The sequence below is a fragment of the Neovison vison genome, chromosome 2 (assembly GCF_020171115.1).
Source record: "Neovison vison isolate M4711 chromosome 2, ASM_NN_V1, whole genome shotgun sequence".
NCBI classification, from domain to species: domain Eukaryota; kingdom Metazoa; phylum Chordata; class Mammalia; order Carnivora; family Mustelidae; genus Neogale; species Neogale vison.
Genome location: NC_058092.1, coordinates 218,955,954 through 218,978,724, shown reverse-complemented (window position 1 = coordinate 218,978,724; position 22,771 = coordinate 218,955,954). Strand labels below are relative to the sequence as shown.

General features: G+C 39.9%; 1 long non-coding RNA gene across 1 annotated transcript in view; it reads left to right on the top strand.

Annotated features, from left to right (window-relative positions):
• Positions 1 to 22,771, top strand: part of LOC122901100 — an 86,268-nt gene that overhangs the window by 14,178 nt on the left and 49,319 nt on the right. The gene's annotated exons all lie outside the window — the stretch shown is intronic.

The following is a 22,771-nucleotide window of genomic DNA, read 5'->3' as shown; positions in this document are numbered from 1 at the left end:
AACTATATAATTTGAGATAAATGTGAGTCATTCTTCTATAAATATTCTCATCTATGTCTTTTGGTGAACATAGAGACCCATCTCTAATTCGGGGACCGGTATGTTCAGCTTTAGTAGACATTGCCAAATATTTTTACAAAGTAATTGTACCAGTTGATACTTCCATCAGCAGTGAGTAAGAGTTTTGTTGACTATACATACAGATGGAAAAAAGATCTTCCATCTTTTTTATTTTATGTATCCTTCGATTATGGAATACTGTCACATATTGATTTTAATAAGTATTTCCCTGATTACTGCTAAGGCTGATTGTTCATTTGGATATCATGCTTTTTGCAAATTCCTTGTTCAAATCTTTTCAATTTTATTGTTTCCTATCTTTTTCAAAGTGTTTTTGGGGAGTTTTTGTTTTTTGTTATATTTGTTGTTATACGTCTAATCTGGCTGAGTCATTTGTCATATATATGTGTCTTTTTCTATGTAGGATTTGTCTCTTCACTGGCCCAGTGGTGTGACTTTACGTGAACAGAGGCTCTTCACTGTAATTCATTCCTGTATAATTATTGCTGCTCAAAACTTTTGAGGGACTGGTTTAAGAAAACCAGCCTCCATCAAAGTCATCAAAAACATTTTCCTATATTTTCTTATAAGCTATTTATTACTTATCTGCCGCTTTTCGGTGTTTAATTCATCTTTTTAAAAATTTTTTCAATTTTTTAAGATCTTTCTTTCTTTCTTATTTGACCCAGAGAGAGACAGCGAGAGAGGGAACACAAGCCGGGTGGTGGGGGGCGGTAGTAGAGGGAGAAGCAGGCTTCCTGCTGAGCAGGGAGCCCAATGCAGGACTCCATCCCAGGACCCTGGGATCATGACCTGAGCCAAAGGCAGACACTTAATGACTGAGCCACCCAGGTGCCCTCAATTTGTAATTCATCTGGAACAGATTTCTGAGTATGGTATAATATAAAGGTAAAGATACATACAATCGTGATTTTTCTCTACAGCTATGCAGTTGAGCATAAAAAGATGCTCAACTGATAACATCATTGTTATCAGGATGACTCACTGATAACATCATTGTTTCCTCATTTCTCTGCTGAGTGACCTTTGCCACAGATTTGTTGACTGCGTATTGGTCACTGTCTTTCTGCGCCTTCCACTCTGATCCATTCGTTGGTTTTTCCTTATGTTAAGGTTATATTATTCTAATTGGCATGGCTTTATCATAGGTCCTTATTTTGACCGCCTTCACATGTTAATTCCAAAAGAGAGCTTTTTATGTTAAAAAGTTAAATTTGGGGAATCATTCACAGTCTTCCGCTCCGCCCCGATACATTTTCAGTCAGCCCTCTTTCCTAACAAGTATCCTGGGGATCTTAGGAAGTGAGAGGTTCATTTATTCAATCCGTGATGAATTAATCAATGCATGAGAGATGAAGGCTGCCCCTTCACTGCTGATTTGCTTCTCTCGTGTCTTGCTTCCTCAAAGTTGTTCTTTATTTCAGCCTCTCAGGGAAGAACCGAAGATTAGGATTAGGTCTTGGTGTGGGAGACTGGGAGGGTGCAAAGTGGTGTCTAAAGAGCTCAGAGAATGTATGATGGGTTGTCAGTGATTTGGCCAGCAGCCCCTCACAGCAATGACCTCTAATGTTCCATTTCCCCCGGAAGTTAGGAACGTGGCTAATGGGGAAACCTAATTAAGAATCACACTAAAACCGACTCTGTAGAAGGCATGCCTTTGGATTGGTGAGTTACTATTAATAGTAATAGTCAACTGAAAGTATTAGGGCTTTTTAAGTAATGGCGGGGACTTTCATTGATGAACTTGAACAGAATCCCAAAAAGTATTATTATCCATTTCAGAATTTATGGTGAGGTCATCCCAAGAGTTGGCACCTCTGTATCCCCAGAGTGTCTGCCAGTGAATCTCTTGCCATTTTAGGATGAGTAGTTGACTTCCGGTTCGAGTCCAGTTCTTCTGAAAACAGACTGCTTTCTTGGCGTTATAGAATTCCTTGTACTGCTGACTTCAGAGCTTTACTGAAACCATCCCCGTGAAACTGGTAATTTATTAAGTGCCAAGGTCTGGCTGAGTTCATTCCTATCACATTGGCTGTTTGTGTGATACATATTCATTCTCTCTTCCTCTCTCTCAGTTTCTATTATCTATCTATCTATCTTTTGATCAATCTATCTGTCTCCAGAAGCTCATTTTGATTAAAAAATGGATCTGTTCTATTCCTTTTGGAAATGCTTTCCTCCACCAATTTCACTTAGTCTGTGGGTTTTGGGTTCCTCAGAGTCTATGAGAAAGTAACATGGAATCCAAACCTTAGAGAAACAAACTTGCTTCCTTGAGAAGGACGTTAACTTCATGAAAAGTGATTGCAAATATCCGTAAAATTATATGAGGGAGAATAAAACATCTCATTACTGTAGAGTCATACTTATCCCCTTTATGAGCTCCATTTAATTAATTATTAAAGGCGAGGACATTTCAAAAAATTTTATCAGCCTTCTGTTAAGGTCAAAGTGATAAGATTCACATCTAAATGTATTAGAAATTGTGTTATTTCAAGAACTCTTACATTTGAGGAAGTGAACTGAAACATAAAATGGAGGGGCCTGGGCTGAGTCAGGAGACCTGCTGCTTCTTTCTCTGTTGTTAACTGGTTCTGTGACCTCAAATATGGTGCTAATATCTGTAAGCAAGGAGATAAAAATGGTGTTTACAAAGTTGGCTGTGAGGGATCCATGAGTTAGGAGAATGGCCGATGCGGAGAGGGCCTGACTCATTGTAGGTATCTAGTGAGTGTTTGGCTCAACATCTACCTCGATCTTTTCTAAGACATTTATTCTGGAAGTTGAACAAAATGCCAGTGGTCATGGTTTGTGAGCACTGGTCCAGGAGATTCTTGGGCTGGGGGACCATCGTCTGACCTCATCTTGGAATATTAGAGTGTTTAGTGCTGATTTATCTTTCATTTGTGTGTGGATTTTGAACAAGTTATGTAACTTTCCTCAATGATTCCATTCCCATATCGGGACTGCTAGTATAACACTGCAATCCAGTGTAACTTGGGCTCTGAGTGAGACTGTTCTGGTTTCAATCTCAGCCCTGCTATTTAATAAGTAACAAATTGTCTGATCAAGCCCCTGAGTCCCGCCAGGAGGTCGCAGCTTATAGGAATGAAGAGAGATTGGTAAGATGTAACTCACTTGATCTTTATTGGGACGAGGTCCGCACCACAATCATCGCGGTTTGGCAGCTCGTCAGGTTGTCACGATGAAGGAGACGTCGCCTCACAGTCTAGACATAGAGGTCACCGCAGAAGTTGCGACTGGGAACCAGCGAGTGGTCGGCAACAAGACTGTCGGGGCATCGGTAACACCGGTGATGATGTTCTCCTGACAGGGAACTCGCTTCACCTCAGTCCAACCCGATGCCTCTTTTATATGCTGTGCTAAGTCTCCTTCATAAACATATTACATCACTTGTTTTTCATATGCTTATACTCCACAAACACACACACATGTAAACATGTTTTTGCAACATTTTTGCAACATCATTTCACTGGTCAAAATATTTGCAGCTTATTGCTCTACATTCATCTTTATCACTGCACACACATTAGTCTTATCACTATACACACATTGGTCTAGGCTTACTCGCTATGCTTATTTATCTGCTATGAATGTTTTTTACTTGTTTACATTTAGTTGGAGTAGGGGAGGCCTACTCCATTTTTATTTATTTATTTATTGCATTTATTAATTAAAGGTTCACACTCACGACACAAATATAGTCCAAAACCTTGGACATGTGGCAGAACCTTCTCTGTGCCTCTCTCCTTATCTGCTAAATAAGCGTAATGATAATAGCCACCTCGTAGAATCTTCAAGAAGCCCATGTGAACCAACACATGGACAGTGTTCTAGAGAGTACCTGTCACAAGATATGTGCTCAATAAATGTTAATGGAATGATTTTTATTTCTTCTGAGTCCTCGCTTGCATGAAATCAGCCATCATGAAATCAAGAACGCTGAATGTCATGTTAATGTCCTGGCATTTCTCTGAAGAGAAAGGAAATGTGTCTATAGTCCCAGTTTTATTTCACCTGAATTTTTCTCTCCCCTCATCCCCCAACCCTGATTTCTCTTTGTGGAAGAGCAGCACCAAAACAACCATGACAACTCCAATCTGAGGCCAAACTGCCAGAAACCTAGGATGAAAAAGACCACCCCTTCTCCCTAGTCATCATCTGTGCCCCTGGGTTTTTTTTTGGCAGGAACACTTTACGTATTTCCTCAGGAGCCAAGTAGCTGTGAGTAGAGTTTTTCCTGGAAACACAGAGAGAGAAGGTTCCTGCTTCCCTCATGTTCTCCCTCAGGGAATCAGGCATTTTTTTCCCCTTCCTGTTTGAGCGGTTCCCACCCCAGCCTCAGACCAAGTCAAGACAGGTAGGGCTGCTACCTGGAGTCTCCCTGAGCCCCCTGAGAGAGTTTAGAGTGCCTCTCAGAAAACACAACTTTGGACTGGACTGTGGCTTCCACTGTGACTCTTTTTACTGGCAAACTACGTGTTGGATGACATAAGAAGATGCTCTCCGCAGTATAATCCAGTCACAAAGGCCAAAGGTTGAGGGGAGGTTGACTTTTTTCCTTGTCGTTTACATATCGAGGGTCTGTCTTCTTGAATCTTTGAGTTACTGGGATCCTGGCTCTGTACATCTCCCCTGGTGTTTGAGTATGAAGTCTGTGGTTCTGCCCCCTCTAGATTTGGACCTTCCGTTAATCTCTCTGAGCTTCAAATTGCTCCTCTGTATGATGGGAGTAGTCATGCCTGTCCTGCTTGCTTGATCAAATAACATCCCAACCTTGTGCATCTGAAAACTTGGGGTCCCAGAGCTAGGTAGGAAGCTTCGATGCCACCTCACACAGCCTTTGTATCCTTCAAACAGCCACCCCTTACTGGCATCCTGGACAAATGGTCCTCCAGACCGAGCTCTGGCTGTGGAGCTGCCCTCCTCAGAAGCTCCAGTTGTTAGAAAGGTCTTCCATGGGCTGGGCTGAAATTTGAACCCTCCAGTAACTTTTCTTTTCTTTTCTTTTTTTTTTTTTTTAAAGATTCTATTTATCTATTTGACAGACAGAGATCACAAGTAGGCAGAGAGGCAGGCAGAGAGAGAGGAGGAAGCAGGCTCCCCGCTGAGCAGAGAGCCCGATGCAGGGCTCCATCCCAGGACCCTGGGATCATGACCTGAGCCAAAAGCAGAGGCTTTAACCCACTGAGCCACCCAGGCACCCCCCCCTCCAGTAACTTTTGCCTGTTAGTTTTTATTTCATTTCTGGACTCAATAACACATTTTGTCCCCAAGTAGTCTGTAAATTGAAGACTACTGTAAAAAGTCCCACCACAGTTTTTTAACCAGTTATCAGACCATCTTTTCACCTACTTTGCCTGCTCTGCCTCGGGATTTCTGATCTAGACTGACCTCACAGAGCAGGACATGGCGCAGGGTGCTCTGACTCTAAGGGATCCTTGTGACATTGGTTATAAAACTTACCCTGAAGTTCCCCAGGGGCAGGTGTTACTAATTATTACTAATGGCAGGTGTCCCACCCATAGTGGGAATGCACAGATCCTAGAGCCATAATTGGAAACACATGATTCTTAACATGGCTTTAAATTACTGGATTTAACTTGGAAGATTTTCCCTTCTATCACCTTGAATTATTTTTTATTCTGAATAATATTAGAGACACATCAGATTTTAGTTTTAAAAAAAGAAAGAGGGGTGCCTGGGTGGCTCAGCGGGTTAAGCCTCTGCCTTCAGCTCAGGTCATGATCTCAGTGTCCTGGGATTGAGCCCCGCATCGGGCTGTCTGCTCAAGAGGGAGCCTGTGTCCCCTCCTTCTGCCTGCCTCTCTGTGCTTGTGATCTCTGTCTGTCAAATACATAAAATAAAATAAAATAAAATAAAATAAAAATAAAAAAATAAAAGAGAGAGAGAGAGAAACCTAGAGAAGAAATTTAAGGCATAAAATGGCAGTCATTTGTAACCCATCTATTTGTAAAAAAAATAAAATTATATTTTTATATCTGATACCTTGGTCGTGTTCCTACATGTATGTATTTATGTGTAATTGTGGTTCTACATTTTGCTGTCTTATTGAATATTATGTTCTTTTCCAGTGCCATTATCAATTATTTATAAGTGTTATCATTATAATGGTTGTATCATAATACTATATTGAATGAATATACTATAATTTACTTGATGAATTATACCTTATTGTAATCCCTAATTTGCAGTTTTCTGGTTCCTAAGAGCTTCAAGGCTGTTCTCTTTGAGAAACAGAAATTGGGGAAAAGGCAGCACCTCTAGATTCCTGCAGAAGGATTATCCCGAGTAATCCTTCCACCCCGTTCTTCCTTTCCTAAGTGGGCAGTTAACAGGTCATACAGATCAGATCTTGTTAGAGCTAGAAAGCTGAAAAAATGGGCTGATGTGTGTGTATGTGTGCAACTCACAAGTCCAAATGTAAAATGCTATACTGGTGCCTTATCTGATTAATAAGAGGTTTGGGTTTGTTTCATTTACTTATACAAATTGGGTCCACCAAGGACTTGAGTGGCCTCTTTCCTCCATAAGAAGGTTTTCCTTTGATCAAGGAAATCAAGAAAAAGCAAGTATCAAGAAACTGTTATCCTTCAGTGTCAGGAAGAAAACTTTCAATGCACATGAACTCCCACCTGAAAATCCAAGAATCCCAAATATATTTTCCACTACCATGAGAACAGGGGCTAGAAATCTGTGTCATTTACAAAATCCCCAAGCAAATTTTGTCAGGTAAATGTAAGAAATGGATCATGACCCATTTCTAGGTTATCAGCTTAGCCTGAAAAACACCCACACCTATACTTCCAAGAAGTATTAATGTCTTAGAATCAGGCTTTACCTAATGAATTGTTTCATCTTTAGAGACTAAAAAAAAATCACATGACTGGAAAGGAGTAGCTTCATAAACTTATAGCAAGGTTGATGGAAGGGATTTTCTCCAATATAGAAGTGATCATTTTTGAAAGAAGGATCCTCCTGCTCCCCAAAAGCATTGCCACTAATAGAGAACCAGCTGCTCCCTTCATCATGGGCCAATATCACCCTTGTGGAATGGATTCAAACTGTGTTATCACCTATGGGGACTGGCCGATTTAAGGCAGTAGCATATGGTTGACTGTTAAATCAAAATAAAACCAAACAGAAACTTGTGGTTGCTTAGCCTCGGTAGAATTCTCAAAAGCCAATACAAATGACTAAGGCCAAACACAGCCTCACTCCATCTGTGCTTTGTCTCCAGCTTGGAGGAACAACCTTATTAGGCTTGGTGTGCTGGACTCCTTCCAACACACTGTCCAGACATTCCTGAGGACACAGGTTTCTGTTTGTGCAGATGAGAAGCTCCGAATTGTGTATCTCATGTGCCTATGAGAAGATGAAAAATCACCTCACTAGATGACCTGGTCCCAGGAGTGAGGGTGTCCATATCTGAGGGATGGGTCTCCTATAAGGGTGGGCTGTGATAAAGAAGAGTGAATGTTCTAGGTTCTTCCCTTTCCCATGGTATAATTTCAACAACCAGGGAAACCAGATCTTTAAACCTCTAACTTTGGTCCTAACCCAGACAAAAATAATAGATAAGAATTACGAAAAAGAAAGAAAGGGAGAAGTACGGGAAGGGGGATGGGAGAGAGGTATGAGGAGTCTTCTCTACTTGTCACTTTTAAAACATTCCAAAGTGTGAGCTGCTTGAAAATAAAGACAGCTTCTCTTTTCTTTGTGGGACCACCTGCAGCAGGCATGTGTGTTTTTTGTTCTGTCAGTGCTGTTGGGTTGTTAGATGTTGTGGAAAGGAGCTGCACAGGTACTTGGCTTCCCTCAGAGCAGGAGCGACAGCACAGGGGAGCAGCCCTCCCTTGAAGTGTTGCTCCCCACAAGAAATGCAGACCAGCCTCGGGGGCTGTTTCCTCATTGCCGGGGTTTCCTGGAGAATTCGGGAAAGAAGGGGCAGGTTTCAGGAGCATGTGCCCATGTCTCCCAAGCAGGAGGAGAGAGGTTGAGATGGTTCTGAGACTCTACCCAAAAGCAACAAGTCTCAGAGTCTGGGCATCAGTTAGGCCCAGAAAGTTCTAGATCTTGAAAACCCTTTCAGTAAAGGCTGTGTAAATGCTGAAGAGAGAGGCTTGGAGCCCTGGAGAAGGGCCTGAGGGAACCTGTCCGTGTTTTAGTAAGAGCAGAGCCAAGGATCCTAACCAGTGCAGGTCGGGCTGACATACAGCAGAGAAAATGGGCCCACACAGGAGGGCGGGAGTCAGAGGGACAAAAATTCCAGGGGCATTCCACCTACCCCAACATAAGAAGAGAACTCTTGATTTACTTGATTATAAACTTTATTGCTTTTCTTACCGGTCCCCCTTTTTTTTTTTTTTTCTGATAATAAAAGCAACAAATACTTGACACAAGTATCTAGGAACATAAATTATAAAATCTAGCGTGACAATCACCCATTACTGAGTTACTACCTATAGATAACCACCATTAACTAGCACATATTCTTCCAACTTTCTTTTTTTTTAAAAGATTTTTATTTATCTATTTATCAGAGAGAGAGAGAGGACACAAGCAGGGAGAGTGGCAGGCAGAGAGATGTGGGACTCAATCCCAGGACCTTTGGATCAGGACCTGAGCGGAAAGCAGATGCTCAACCTACTGAGCCACCCAGGTGTCCCTGTTCTTCCAGTTTTCCCGTGATGCTTTCAGAACATATGAAATGATTGTGTGTATATTTATAAAATAATGTTTCAACACACAGACACCCGCGTAGAAGGCATCAGTTCTTATAATGCATAGTATGCAACTTGCCTTTTCTCCCCTGACAACAGATTTCATCTTTTTACCCTTTTGATCCATGCAAATCTACCTCATTCTTTTTTTTTTTTTTAACTAATTTTAATTTTTAAGAGCAGTCCTAGAGTCAAAGAAAAATTGAGCATAAGGTACCCACATACCCTCTCCTGGTCACACATACGGCCTCCCTCACTTTTGACATCCCACAACGTAGTGGTACATTTGTTACAATTTGTGAATCAACATTAGCACATGATTATCAATCATAGTTTACATGAGAATCACTCATAATGGTGTACACTTGAGGGATTTTGATAAGTGTATAATGACATACTCACTATGACAGAATCAGGAGTAGTTTATCCTGAAGTTTCTCTGTATTCCGCCAATACCTTCCTTCTTCCCCTGGACTCCTGGCAACCACTGATCATATTATCATCTGGAGAATTTTGTCCTTCCCAGAATGTGTCATAGCTGGAATCCAACAGTATATAGCCTTATCAAATTCACCTCTTTCACTTTGTAATATGCGTTTAAGGATTCTCCGTGCCTTGATGTGGCTTGTTGGTACCTCATTTCCTTTGAGAGCTGAGTAGTATTCTATAGTATGAATGTACCACAGTCTTTCCCCTCGTTGAAGAATATCTCAGTTGCTTCCAACTTTTGACAGTTATGAATACGGCTGTAAACATTTGCGTACAGGTTTTTGTGTAGACCTAACTTCTCAAGTCATTTGGGTGGATACCAAGGCATGTTATGGCTGCATTGTGAGATAAGAATGTGTTTAGTTTTGTGAGAAACAACCTGCTATACTGTCTTTCAAAGTGGATTGTGCCTTTCATGAATCATTCCTTTGCTGTTGTGTTTAAAAAGTCATTGGGAAACTCAGTCATTTATATTTTCTTTTGTTATCTTCTAGGGATTTTGTAGTTTTGTATTTCAAATTTGGGGGTATGATCTATTTTGAGTTAATGTTTGTGAATGGCATATTTTCTCTACTATTTTCCATTGATCTATTTGTTTATTCTCTTGTCAATACCACACTGCCTTGATTATAGTAGCTTTGTAGGAAGTCTGAACGTCAGGTAGTGTCAATTCTGCAACTTTATTCTTCTCCTTCAATTTTGGGTCAGGTATTCTGAGTCTCTTGCCTCCCCATGTAGACTTTTGAATCAATTTGTTGATCCATAAAATAACTTGCTGGGATTTTTGACTGGGATTACATTGGATCTATAGATCAAGTTGAAAAGAAACAACATCTTTACACTATTGACTTCCTCCTCATGAATATGAAGTATCTCTCAAGTTATTTAGTTTTTCTTTGATTTCTTTCAACAGAGTTTTGTAATTTTCTTCATGTAGCTCTTTTGAATGTTTTGTTGAATTTATACCTAAGTACTTCATTTCTGATGCTAATGTTATATCACCCTATTTAATGGCTGCAAAAAAAAGTCTATTAAATGAATGTATTTAAGACCTCTCATTAATTCTTCAGTGCATATTTAATTTGGATAACTTTAAAAAGGGAACAAACAAAAGCATAGTTTTGGCCACCTACCAAAGCAGAGACGATGATGCATTACTTGGTCAAGCTGGAGGCCCAGAAAATTAAGGACAGCAATCTGTATTTATCACCAACAGCTACAGTTGTCCAATACACCAGCATAAATGACAGCAAACTAGATTAAACTAATCAGGTGAATCTACTCACAAAGAAGTTCCTGAAAACAACTCAGTCTGATAGATAAGCAGATGGGCTTTCATTCTTGTGTGTTTCCAAGAACCACTGATTCAAAATAGTATAGAGGAATCTTAACACTATTCTGTTGCTCAGGCTATATGTATAATCAAGCCAGGGAAGCTTACAATGATGTTTTATTTTATAACAGGAGTCTACATTTTGATCCATTAGAGATCATTTGGGGATACCTTTGATTTATACATGCTTACATTTCTGAGGTACTCCATAAGTAAGACTTTAAAAGGGGCTTCTCTTTGAACATTTAGGGAGAGTTTCAATTTATTGTTTGTTTGCCATCCCCTTTAAAAATCTGGAAACCGCTTTAGGATTTAGTCAGTAGTATCTACTATATCTTGAAACCTCTTCCATCCCACCTGCTTGGGAAATGTCAGCCTTGAATTGTAGCTGATTTGAAGTTTAAATGAACTTTACCTCGAGTGTAATGGCAACTCCACCGTTCATTCACCAGGCTATTAAGCCTGTCATTTCCCAAGGCAGCCTACAAAGCACAGTTTTATTTAATTGTACAAGTAGAAGGAGTAAAAATATTTAGGTGTCCTGCTTGTCTGAAGCTTTTTTCCTGGGCTTTGCCATCAGTTAGCATTTAAGTTAGAGAGCAATCAACTTCATGAGATGTCCCCATGAAGGTTGAAGATCACAATAAAATAGTCATACACATATCTCAAAAAGATGACTTGAGAAAAATCATGTAGCCTGAAAGAACTGTTCTTCCTCACTCTTATTTAAAGGTTTTTAAAATAATATTTGAGGTGAAAGGCTAAAATTACAAAACTAATCCAGATGAGCAGACTCTCTTTCTTTCTTTCTTTCTTTTTTTTTTTAAGATTTTTATTTATTTATTTGACAAACAGAGTTCACAAGTAGACAGAGAGGCAGGCAGAGAGAGAGATGGGGAAGCAGGTTCCCTGGTAAGCAGAGAGCCCAATGTGGGGCTCGATCCCACGACTCTGGGATCATGACCTGAGCTGAAGGCAGAGGCTTTAACCCACTGAACCACCCAGGCACCCCACACCCTATTTCTTTGACTCACTACTTTATCCGTTACTTGAAGTTTTATCTGTAAGGCTGATAATCCGTGTAAGCCCAGCACTAACATTACTGGCTTCCAGCAATGATCAATCATTCTCATCAGATTGATTCAAAGTGAGAAATTTCAATAGGCTGGGTTAAAAGGAATTGCAACTCTGATCACCAATCTAGAGCAAGATTTTGGCCTTGGCATTCATCAACAATTGGCGAGCTTGGATTTCATTGGAAGAGATGTAACAGAATTCCTCCAAAGATTTCATATGAGGGATTTTTGATACACTTTTAAGCAATAGCTCTAACACTTTTGACTTTGTGGAGAATGGATAGGCTTAAGAAAATCTGTTTGCCTATTTTAAGGCTCTACTGTAATTTTTAATTATAATGTTAGTTAACGGGATAGATGTTAAGAATTAACTAATATGCATGGTCTGTAAAGCCACAGATATCAGGTAGGTAAGGTTCCTGAGTTGGATGGGCCCAGCAGTAGGTGATGGACTGAAAAGTGATCTCCAACCCTACAGGGGGCAGCAGATGTCCATCTCCAGCTAAGTGTTAAACTATGCCAAAGCAAACTTAAAGGAAGAGCTGAAAATCCTCAAGTTTAAGGCTCGCTCTGGGCTTAGGCAAATAAATGACTTGCTTCCTCCAATAAAAAGCTAAAAGGTGTTATTCATGCAGAAGCTTGAAAAACTGCTTGCACGAGTCCTTCTCTTTCGGAGTCCTCCTACCTGTGAGTACAAGCCGAGGCTAATCTGCCTGTGAGTGAAAGATCACCAGAAGAAGGAAACATATCCCAGGTAACCCATCTAGAGCCAGCTAACGTCCAAATATGAGGGAGCACAACTGAGATCAGGAGAACCACTCATGCAGATGTAGCCATGTGCAGACCCACAGTGAATCCAGCTGGGCTTGATGTAGATCAGCAGAATTGCTCAGTCACCCCATAGATTCATGAGAAATAATAAATGTTGACTGTTGTACAACACTGAGGTTTTATGGCTTTTGGTTAGACAGCATTAATGTGGTGTTAGGTAACTGGTATCTAGCTGATATACCGGTCTGTGGAAAGTGGTCAATAAATATTAGCTGTATACACTCATAGTTCATTGATTCTAAAGTACTTTTAATACTTTGATAATGGTGCCTTCTTGATATTTCCAGAAGCTGTCTATAGAAGGTTTTTGTTCAGTGACACTCTGTCACGTAGGTGATATTGACTGTTATATTCCATTGATTCTAATATGCATCCAGAACTTTGAAGATGTTAAAATGCAAAAATCCTGCTTATTGTAGAAAATTTCATCAAGACCTCTCAGGGTAGTGGTGATTTGTGGGTATAGCTGAAGCTCAGCTCCACAGATCCAGAGTATCTGTGGAAATAGAGGTTATCAGCATGATACACTACAGAGTGAGAACTTCAGGTTATTAAAGAACAGAGGAACCTGGAAAGTGTGTGGTGAATAGTCCCTCCCATTAAAGCAGGTCTGTGCTATCTTCCTTCATGTCTTAGGTGACCAAAGGAAGAGCATTTTGGGTGACTCATGAGTGTTCTCTACGTTGCCTAAACATCATTAAGAACAAAATCTTCCAAAACCAAAGCTTTCTTTCACACTTATAGTTTGAAGGTATAAATTATGTCCCCAAGGGTCTCCTTATGCTTAATTAGGATAGTGTTCAATTAAGTTGCCCATAAATAGTTTGGAGAAAGTCAGGGAGAGTTTAAATACTATAATTAAAGGCACTCATTGTATGTTTTACCTTTTATGTTTCTTAACAGTGTGTAAGCTACCCAGAGACCAATTAATATTTTATTCCATTACCTCAGTCTTTCATAGTCTTTAATGGAGTGGAGTAAATAGGGTTAACACTGGGCATTTAATGGGTGTTTACAAGCATCACAAGAAAATCAATACTGTCATTTCACTGTTCCATAATTTTGAACCAAAAATATTCCCTAGGTTGAGTCCCACCCTTGGCTCCAAGTAATCTTCTCCTGCTAGGAGAAAAGAAAATCATTCTCTTAAAAAGCTTCTCAGAGCACCTTCTTCAGACTTGGTGGGTCACTATAAAAATAAGCATCCCTAGACTATTTGAAAAAATGACACTACAGGGATCCTGACTGCCCTTTCCATGGTAAAATCCTTGAAAGGGAAAATTATCAGTCAAGAGGAGTCAAGCTGAGTGCTGGGCTGATTCTAGGTATTCTTTCTGCCAAAGGCTTTCCATTACTTCTTTGTGTCTATGTCTAGAAAGTGTCCTTGGCATTATTAATGATCAGGTTGAGAACTGAGGGGCTGAATATCCTCCTTGTCTAAGATACAGCTTTGATCTCCTACCCAGACCTCTTTTGGTTCCCTAGGAGGGCAAAGGTACGGTCAAGGTGACATGAAGAGAGGTTTAATTCTGGTTGCATTATATAGTAGCTGTGAGAACTTACCTAAGTTCTCTGTTCTGAGCTTCAATTTCCTCCTTTCTTAAAAAGGGTAGTGGTGATTAATAATACTACCTTGTAGGGTATGGTGGAAACTAGAAACAATATACACAGTAAGCTCCTGTGTGTAAAAAGGTTCACTCCCATTCACCCATCTTCCCCCCCACCGCCCTGCCTGCAATCTTGGGCCTCTTTCTCTGGGCCTGGCTACAGGTGCTACATCTAGATGCCAGCCATCAGCCTGAAGGTCCAGATTTGTTCACACTCAAATGGCCCAAGTCCACGTTCCTTCCATTTGGCAAGGCATCCTCCTTTTTGATAGATTTCTCTGGAGGGACCACCAGCCTAAATTACCAGCATTCATCTTACTCTTCAACACAATTTCTCTGTTTCTGAATGTTTGTGTTGCTGAGTATCCAACTGGCCATGCTGTGATCTCTTTCCCTTCCCAGGAGAGTCATGAGACACAAGGCCTGCCCCTCTGTAGCCCTGGACACAGCAGCGATCAGGCAAGGGAGAGCAAGGAGGAATCAGTGCAGCTGATCACTATCCCTGGGAACCTCATTCAATGAGAATTTGATATAGAAGTTGGGCCACCTATGTCACCTTCATATAACAACAACAAAAAAGGTGATGCTCCTGGGACAAGAGCCATTAAATCACTGGGATCACTATAAGCATTGACATCAAGGTTTCTAGAAAGTTCATTGTCAAAACTATATATATATATATATATATATATATATATATATATATATAGTGTGTGTGCATGCACGTGCACATCTGTCTTGCCTTGTCTTATATATAGTATATAATTATATAATAATATAATATACAATTAATAATAATATTAATAATATAATTATATAATCATAATTAATATATTATATATAATTATATTAATATAATTATAATTATAATAATATATTATTAATATATAATAAATTATTATATTAATATAATATATAATTTAATATTAATAATAATATATAATTCTGTAATACACACGTTTCTAAAAACTGTATTTAAAATGTCTCTTATTTCAGTTGTAAAGGGTAACAATCTAGTCGGAATAATTTGGGTGATGTATCTTTTCACAGCTAGTAATGCAAACGCCAAATAAGCCTCAAATTGTTTAAAAGTAGAATTATCTGATAATGCCTTGTTTTAAGGGACATATATAATTAAATTGTGAATACATAATTAAGTTCTCTTAAGGAACTTATGAATTATGAATACATAACTAAGTTCTCTTAAGGAAGGGAATTCTGAATTCTGCCTTCAGGAAGCTTCTTTTTTAAATAGGTCTTGATGGACAATTCCATCACAGATCCCATTACTTCAACCAAATTATCTCTTTAGAACCAAAGGTACTGGGATCCCTTTCTCTTTTCTTTTTCTTCATCTTTTTGAGCATGTGTATGATTCTTCTTTGCAATCATGCATGCTATCTCAACTCTGACTTATGTGATTGAGTTTATCCTCTTTTCCAGACAATTAAATAACTCATTTTTGTTAACTGAATGCATGCTAAGAGCCCTAGATTTTCTTTAAACTCTGCTTCTGGTGATGATGATTTCCTTAAGGACCACCAGCTCAGGGCACATTTTCCTTTTCCAGAAGTTCACTGGGGCACAGAAATCTCATGCTTATTATCTTTGTCCTCTTCTCCTTTCTTACGTGTGGATCACCTGTCCCCTCCTAGTCCAGACTTTCTGGCAGTGCTTCCTCTCGCCCCTGGCAATTCTTAAGGGCTTCTGAAGAAACTCAAGCTTACCTGATACTTAGTGAAATTGACACTGTTGTTTGTTATCTTTAAATTGTGAATGACAAGCATGAAAAAACAAAACAAAACAAAAAACAAAAACCCTCTTTTTGTCCCTGTGAAGATACATTCATAATTGGTAGCTGTGGTTTTTGTGGGCACCTTTGAGACTCTGTCCACAGGAGTTAGCCATCAAAGGTAGCTGTAACCAGGGCACCTGGGTGGCTCAGTAGGTTAAGCTGCTGCCTTCGGCTCAGGTCATGATCTCAGGGTCTTGGGATGGAGCCCCACATCGGCTTTCTGCTCTGCAGGGAGACTGCTTCCGCCTCTCTCTCTGCCTGCCTCTCTGCCTACTTGTGATCTCTCTCTCTTTCTGTCAAATAAATAAATAAAATATTAAAAAAAAATAAAAACCAACAACACTTATTTAAAAAAAAAAAAAAAAAGTAGCTATAACCAAAGCCCCAGAGCCTCTAGTTGGCTTGTAAATCACAGAGCCAAAGGACATAAGGATTCCTAGCCCCATGGAACCCAAGATTGGGGATTTCAAGCCCTGGTCAAAATTTTCAGCATGGCATAATTTGGAGCTGAATTTGATAAGGGATCTTCTTAAAATGAAAAGAAAACCAACCAAACAAATAAAGCACCAAAACTAAACTTCCAGCAGTTAACAAAAGATTTCCCCAAAAAAAGATGATTTTTGTCCCCAAAAGGATGGAAGCACATAATCTCAAATGAAACAACAGTCATTTATTTTGAATACATTTAGCTTTATGAAAAACATACTTCATTTTCATATTTTTTTCTTATATTTAAAACATGCATCACTAAACCTTTCAACATTACAATCTACCATGAAGATAAATCTCACAAACTTAATGGTGAGTGAAAGAAGCCAGACACGAAAGAGCTCTGACTGTATAGTTCCATTTGTAGAAATGATATAAACAGGTGAAGCTACTCTCTGCTGATAGGAGTCGGGGCAGTGGGTTATCATCAAGAGGACGATGGGGAGGGTCTGGGGAGAGTCTGGAAGGGATTGAGGGTGGGAACATTCTAGGGTGCTAGTAACACTCTGTTTCTTGATTCAGGTGGTGTTGCCCTCGTCTCTTCACCTTCTGAAAATTCAGCAAGCCATACACTCTTTTACAGGAGTTTTGTCACATGCCATGCTTCAATTAAAATAAGTAAAAAATGAAGGATTTGTCTTCCTCTATAGACCTAGAGGCATTTGGAAATCACTGATATGGTTTGGTTTCCCTTCTTGGCAGGCGAAGAAGTTGCAGGAAAACCCTCTTGTTCAAAGTTATGAAGCCAACCAGTGATCCCACTGGGCACAGAGCTTTCTCAGCCTAATCCGGCTCCCTGGCCGTGCTGCTCAGTCCTTTGTCCTGAGATAATGGTCATAACTTGAGAAGTCTCTACAAGGAAGAGCCCAACTTCTATGAGTGTGTTCATTCAGCTGCCAGGCACTCTGGAGACACCCTCTCTCTACTTACTGAGGAGGCCTGGAATGAATGTGGCTGTCCCCTGTCTTCAACCAGGGAGCTGGGCACTTCTTGCTAGATAGTGGTCTCTTTCACACTTGCCCATCTTTTGGCCGTGGTATTATCTCTTTAAGGAAACCAATTTCTTCTCTTTCCAAGATGACTCCTCTCCTTGAACACCTCAAGTTCTGCAACCATTCTCTTTTTACCTTTTCCTCTCCCATTCACACCTTTTCTCTTTCTTCCCCCTGGGTCCTCCCTTTCCGCCTACAGAGATGCTCAATATTCCTCTCGGAGAATAAATAAGGTAAACGAAAGTAAAGCCAAATAAACAAAAGTAGCACTATTCTTTGTCTCTGACAGTGAGTCATCAGGTACGTTTTGGGTGCCCATCCTGGGTCCACATGCCAGCCCAGCCCACAGTCAAGCCCAATCTTCCTCTTTGGTTCCTTCTTTACATCTTGACATTTTTGAAGAAAATATGTAATCATTAATTCTTCCTGTTGCTCATCTCCAATTTTCTTCTCAGTTTGTGACCTCTGGCTTCCACTCCACAGGTCTGTCAATACTATTTTTTTAAAGGATGCCCATGTCCTCTTGGCAGGACATCCCTACGTCCTAATTTTCCTGGGATCACTACTGTATATACTTGTGATCCTGGAGCTCATACTAATGAATCTCTGTTTTTAAATTCACAAAAGTCTCACAGATTGGAGAATCCGTGGTGGTCCACATAACATCTTAGTCACCATATAAATGGCCACTTCTGGGTCCTCATTCTCACTGACACTTGTCAGCATTGACCGCAGGTGTATTAAGGTTATGAGCAAAGGCTTTGGTGCAGTACCCTGGGTTCAATTCCTAGCAATCTTATGGGATCTTGCTCAAGTTACTTAGTTATTCTGAGCCTTGATTTCTTCATTTATTAAAAAAAAAAAAAAAAAAAAAAAAAAAGGAGAGGTGCCTGGGTGGCTCAGTGGGTTAAAGCTTTTGCCTTCGGCTCGGGTCATGATCCCAGGGTCCTGGGATGAAGCCCCACATCGGGTTCTCTGCTCAGCAGAGAGCCTGCTTCCTGCCTGCCTCTCTGCCTACTTGTGATCTCTCTCTCTGTCAAATAAATAAAATATTTTTTAAAAAAAGGATTAGTAGTAGTAATGCCTGCTTCATAATGTAGTTACATTTATTCAACAGGAAAAGTATCCAAAGTATGTTGTGCCGGTGTGGGACAGTTAGTATTCAGTACATGGCACTGCATTTTCCTGGTTGAAACTATCCCATGCTCCCCACAATGGTGTTCTTTTGTTTTTGTGTTTCTGGTTTTTTGTTTCAGGTGATGTTTCTTGGGATCCTTCTGTCCAGTCACCCTTTACCCCCTGTGGTTTCCTTGTTTACCATTTCTGCATTTGACACTCCATTTGTGTCTTATGGTTAAGTCTGAGGGCTGAAGAGCCTGACTTCGTGGACTCATAATTTGAGCTCTGTCACTTAATAGCTGAGTGTACTTGGACCAGTTATTTTACCTTTCATTGCATTGATTACTGCAATTATAAAATGAGGTTTACAGCAGTATCTAACTTCATAGCTGATACCTACTTCAAAGCAGTTATTATAAAGATGAAATGAGCTAAGGCATGAAACAGGTGCTTAGCATGATACGTGCAATGGAGGATATGAGCAGAAAATGTTATCCATTGTTATGTTCAGTTACCAGAGTGGGTGTTTTGACCTTGCATTCATTCCCGTCTCTCCTCTGCCCCCATATAGGCATCTAGGCCTAGTCCTATGCTTTCGTCTTCTGTGGAACCCTCACAAATCCTTCCCGTTCCCTACTTGCCATTCTTACTTTAGTTGAGACCATTGTTCCTTCTTTCCAATGTGCTAGAATAACTTCATAACTTGTTTCCCTGCCTACAGTCTGTTCCCATTCAGTCTATGGTCCATGGTAAAGCGGTTGAATTTTCCAGAACCACATTTCTGATCATGCCAGTCTTTGACACGAAGAACTCTTGTGGTTCCTCCTCGCCTACTGATTAAATTTCAAGCTCTAGGTTCTGCTGTTCAAGCTCTCCTGTATCTAGACCCCACTTACCTTTCAAACATTATTTCTCCTTCACACACATTGCTTCGTCCAGTGGCCCAACTAAACAGACTCATCTCCTCTCCCTCAAGTCTGACAGCAGTTATCCCATTGGAGACATTGTTTCCATTGTTCTATCATTTTCAATGCCCTCCCCTCTCTAAATACCCATTTACTACCATCTTTTAAAGATTAACTCAGATGTCATCTTCTCTTTGACTTCCCGATGTGTTCTCTGCTCTTAAAATGGAAGGTTTCTCTCTAACCCATGCATCCCTCTGAGATAGTGTCGAACTCTTCCTAATAGGGGCAACATTTTCTGCAGTGTGTTCTATCTGAACACAGTTTTTTCTCCTTGCAAGAACAGTGCCTGCAAATGCTTACTCTCCTTGTCTCTCTGTCCTCTGTCCTTTATCATGAAGTTTACATCAGTCTGTCTAGGGAAAGAAGGAGAGTTGCTTGGTTTCGTTAATCTCATTGTGTGCAATTGAACCAGGCTCTCTGAAGTCCACTACAAACACTGTAAGGGGTTCTATTTCTGCCTTGCAGGTACATAAAGCTGAATTGTGGAGAAAGAGTGCACACACACATGAAAATGACTTAAGGACATTTTCAGAGCAGCACATAAACAGGTGCCGATTAATGAAGTGCCTAGGGAGCTGGAAAGTGCTGAAAAGATGCAGAGTAGGGAGAACCCATCAGCTTTGTGGTGTAACTGCTGAAGGCTTTGCAGAGAAGGAGAGTTTGGCAGAAGGAATAGAGAAGGGAAATGATAGTATGGTTGGCAAAGGGAGGGAAAGTTCTCCTGGTCTGTAGGAGCAGATGGGCCAGAACCAGCAATGTCTATTTCCTCAAATGCTGACAAGCAAGGCATCCTCAGCTAAAACATGGAGGGAATTAATCCATGTTTAATGATAAGAACATGCACTTTCCAGTCAGACATGCTGGGTTACATCTTCTTTTACTTATCAGGCATGTGATTCTGGGCCCATCACTTCACCTCTCTAAGGCTTCGATTTGCCCGAAAATACTCAGCTCTGCTCAGGGTTTAGAACATGGGATTTGGTAGTAGATTAAATTCTACCACTGCTACGTTCTGGCCCTGTGACCTTGGAAAAGTCCCTTAACTTCTCTGAGCTTCTTCATCTCAATAGGATGGCTATGAGAGTGACTGAAATAATGTACGTAAGGGTCATCTATATCAAAAAAGCCAATCTGCTTTAGAAAACAATGAAACGGGAAAATGAATGATTACTTGCTGAGAACGTTGTTCAGTGAGCCATCATCCAGAGTGCTGGGCATAGAGTTAGCACCTAATAAATGAAAGGTTGATACTACACCAAGAAAATATATGCCTGAGATTAACCAGAAAAATGCATCTCTACTGTGCTTAATCAATTGCGTAATTTTGTGTTGGATGTTTGTCTTCCATGCTTGAATGTAATTCCAAGCATTTGGAGCTTTGACTGTCTTCTCTACCACTGGATGCCTAGTACTAAACATAATTTCTAATACAAAGTCAGTGTGAACTAATGCCTAGACAAACAAGAGGGATTAGGGAAATAAAGTTTTAGTGGGAGTTATGGGACATGCATAGTTGATAAATAGTAGATTTCTATGGACTAATGAATTGTGCAAATTATTTTCAGAATTGTTGGAATGAGGCCATTTTCATTAAATATGGAGAGTATTAATAAGGCTGGGGATTCTAGTTTTCTACACTCTATATCCTTCTGTTTTATTTATACCTTATTTGGAACAAATTCATGTTCTTGCCCCCATATTCTTTACCTTTGTTCTTTGTGGTTTGGGGGGTTTGGTTTTTTTCTAACTTTGTCCTTTAATTCTTCAATTTTTTCTTATGGATTTTATTACTTACTATATAAAGTGAAAGATTTGTAGGCAGAGTCACCTTGGCTTTCAAAAAGTGCTTGCTATTAGACTCTAAGGCATGCGTGTCTTCTGGCAATTACTATAATTATTGAAAAATCTTAACTAGATTCTGGAAGGGGGTAACATTTTCTTAGGGTAAGTTACACAGAAAAAAAAGAGACAGAAAGGGAAATAAAGTCTAAAGAATGAAGGAAAGGTAAAGAGGTTTAGTCATGGCAACTTAATTAGCTTAATTACACTTTATGAATTTGCATTCTTGGACATAGCTAACAACTTCATTTGCAAATGTTTAGGCAGGGTGGGAATTACAAGAATAGGGCGAAGACTCTGCCCTCCAGGATCTTCTATCTTAGATGTGGAGGGAACTTACATCAGTAAAACTTGAGTAAGCCTCTTGACCATCTTGATTTTAGTCAGGATGACTAAGAGGCCATGGCCTCCTATTGAAGCCAGGCCAGGATGTTCAAGGAGTTTGGAAACTGGTCATCTAAGAAATAATGAAAAGATGTCCAAGTTATTGCCTTGGAGAAATTAAGTAGGATCAGGGGTTTCAGAGACTAAATGGAGGAGTGTTAATTTCATGTGGCTCCAAGGGACAGAGTTAAGATCGATTAATTTATTATTTCATTCATTCATTTATTCATTAAATAAATACTTAGAAAGCACCAACTAAATGCCAACTATTGTAAATGTCACAGAGGAAAAAAAAAAAAAAAATCTATGCCCTAATGATAGGAATGCCCCAAAGGAAGATTTGCTTCAGATGAACTTCTTTGGAACCAGAGATTTTCAGAGATGGGCTTCCTAGGAAGTAGGGTCAAAAATTTCTCACAGAGCTTTCAAATTGTTCATACACAGAAAGCATTCAACATATTCATTTATTGATTTAGTTAGGAAATACCACTATTTATTATAACCCACAAACTATGCTAAGTGATCAGAATACAGACAAATAACACACAAAGGTCCCTGTCTTCACAGAACTTACATTCTAGATGGAAGGAGAGACACAAAAAACATTTGTACAATAATTGTACAAATAAACTTGATAGTTTCATGTGAAAAATAAAAAGCATCCTTTATAATTGTGATAAGGAGAATCTGAATGGGATATTTTAAATTGGATGATAACCTTGCAGATGACTTTCCCACTCCAGGGATTGCTTTCAGTTGAAGAGTATTGCTTCATCCAAGACCATTTTCTCTTCCAGGGAACTATGGGGGTAGTTTACATGTAATGATTCACCAAGTAAGCATGTAAAGACCTGGGTATCTCATTCTAATGAAGGTCAACTGTGCAGAACCTTCTTCACTCCAAAATTCCCCATGACGTTGACTGAGACTTTCATGGAGCAGTCATCACGTTTCAACTTTTTCTTCTGTCTGACCCTGCTTCCTTCACCCCCCCCACAGAGTT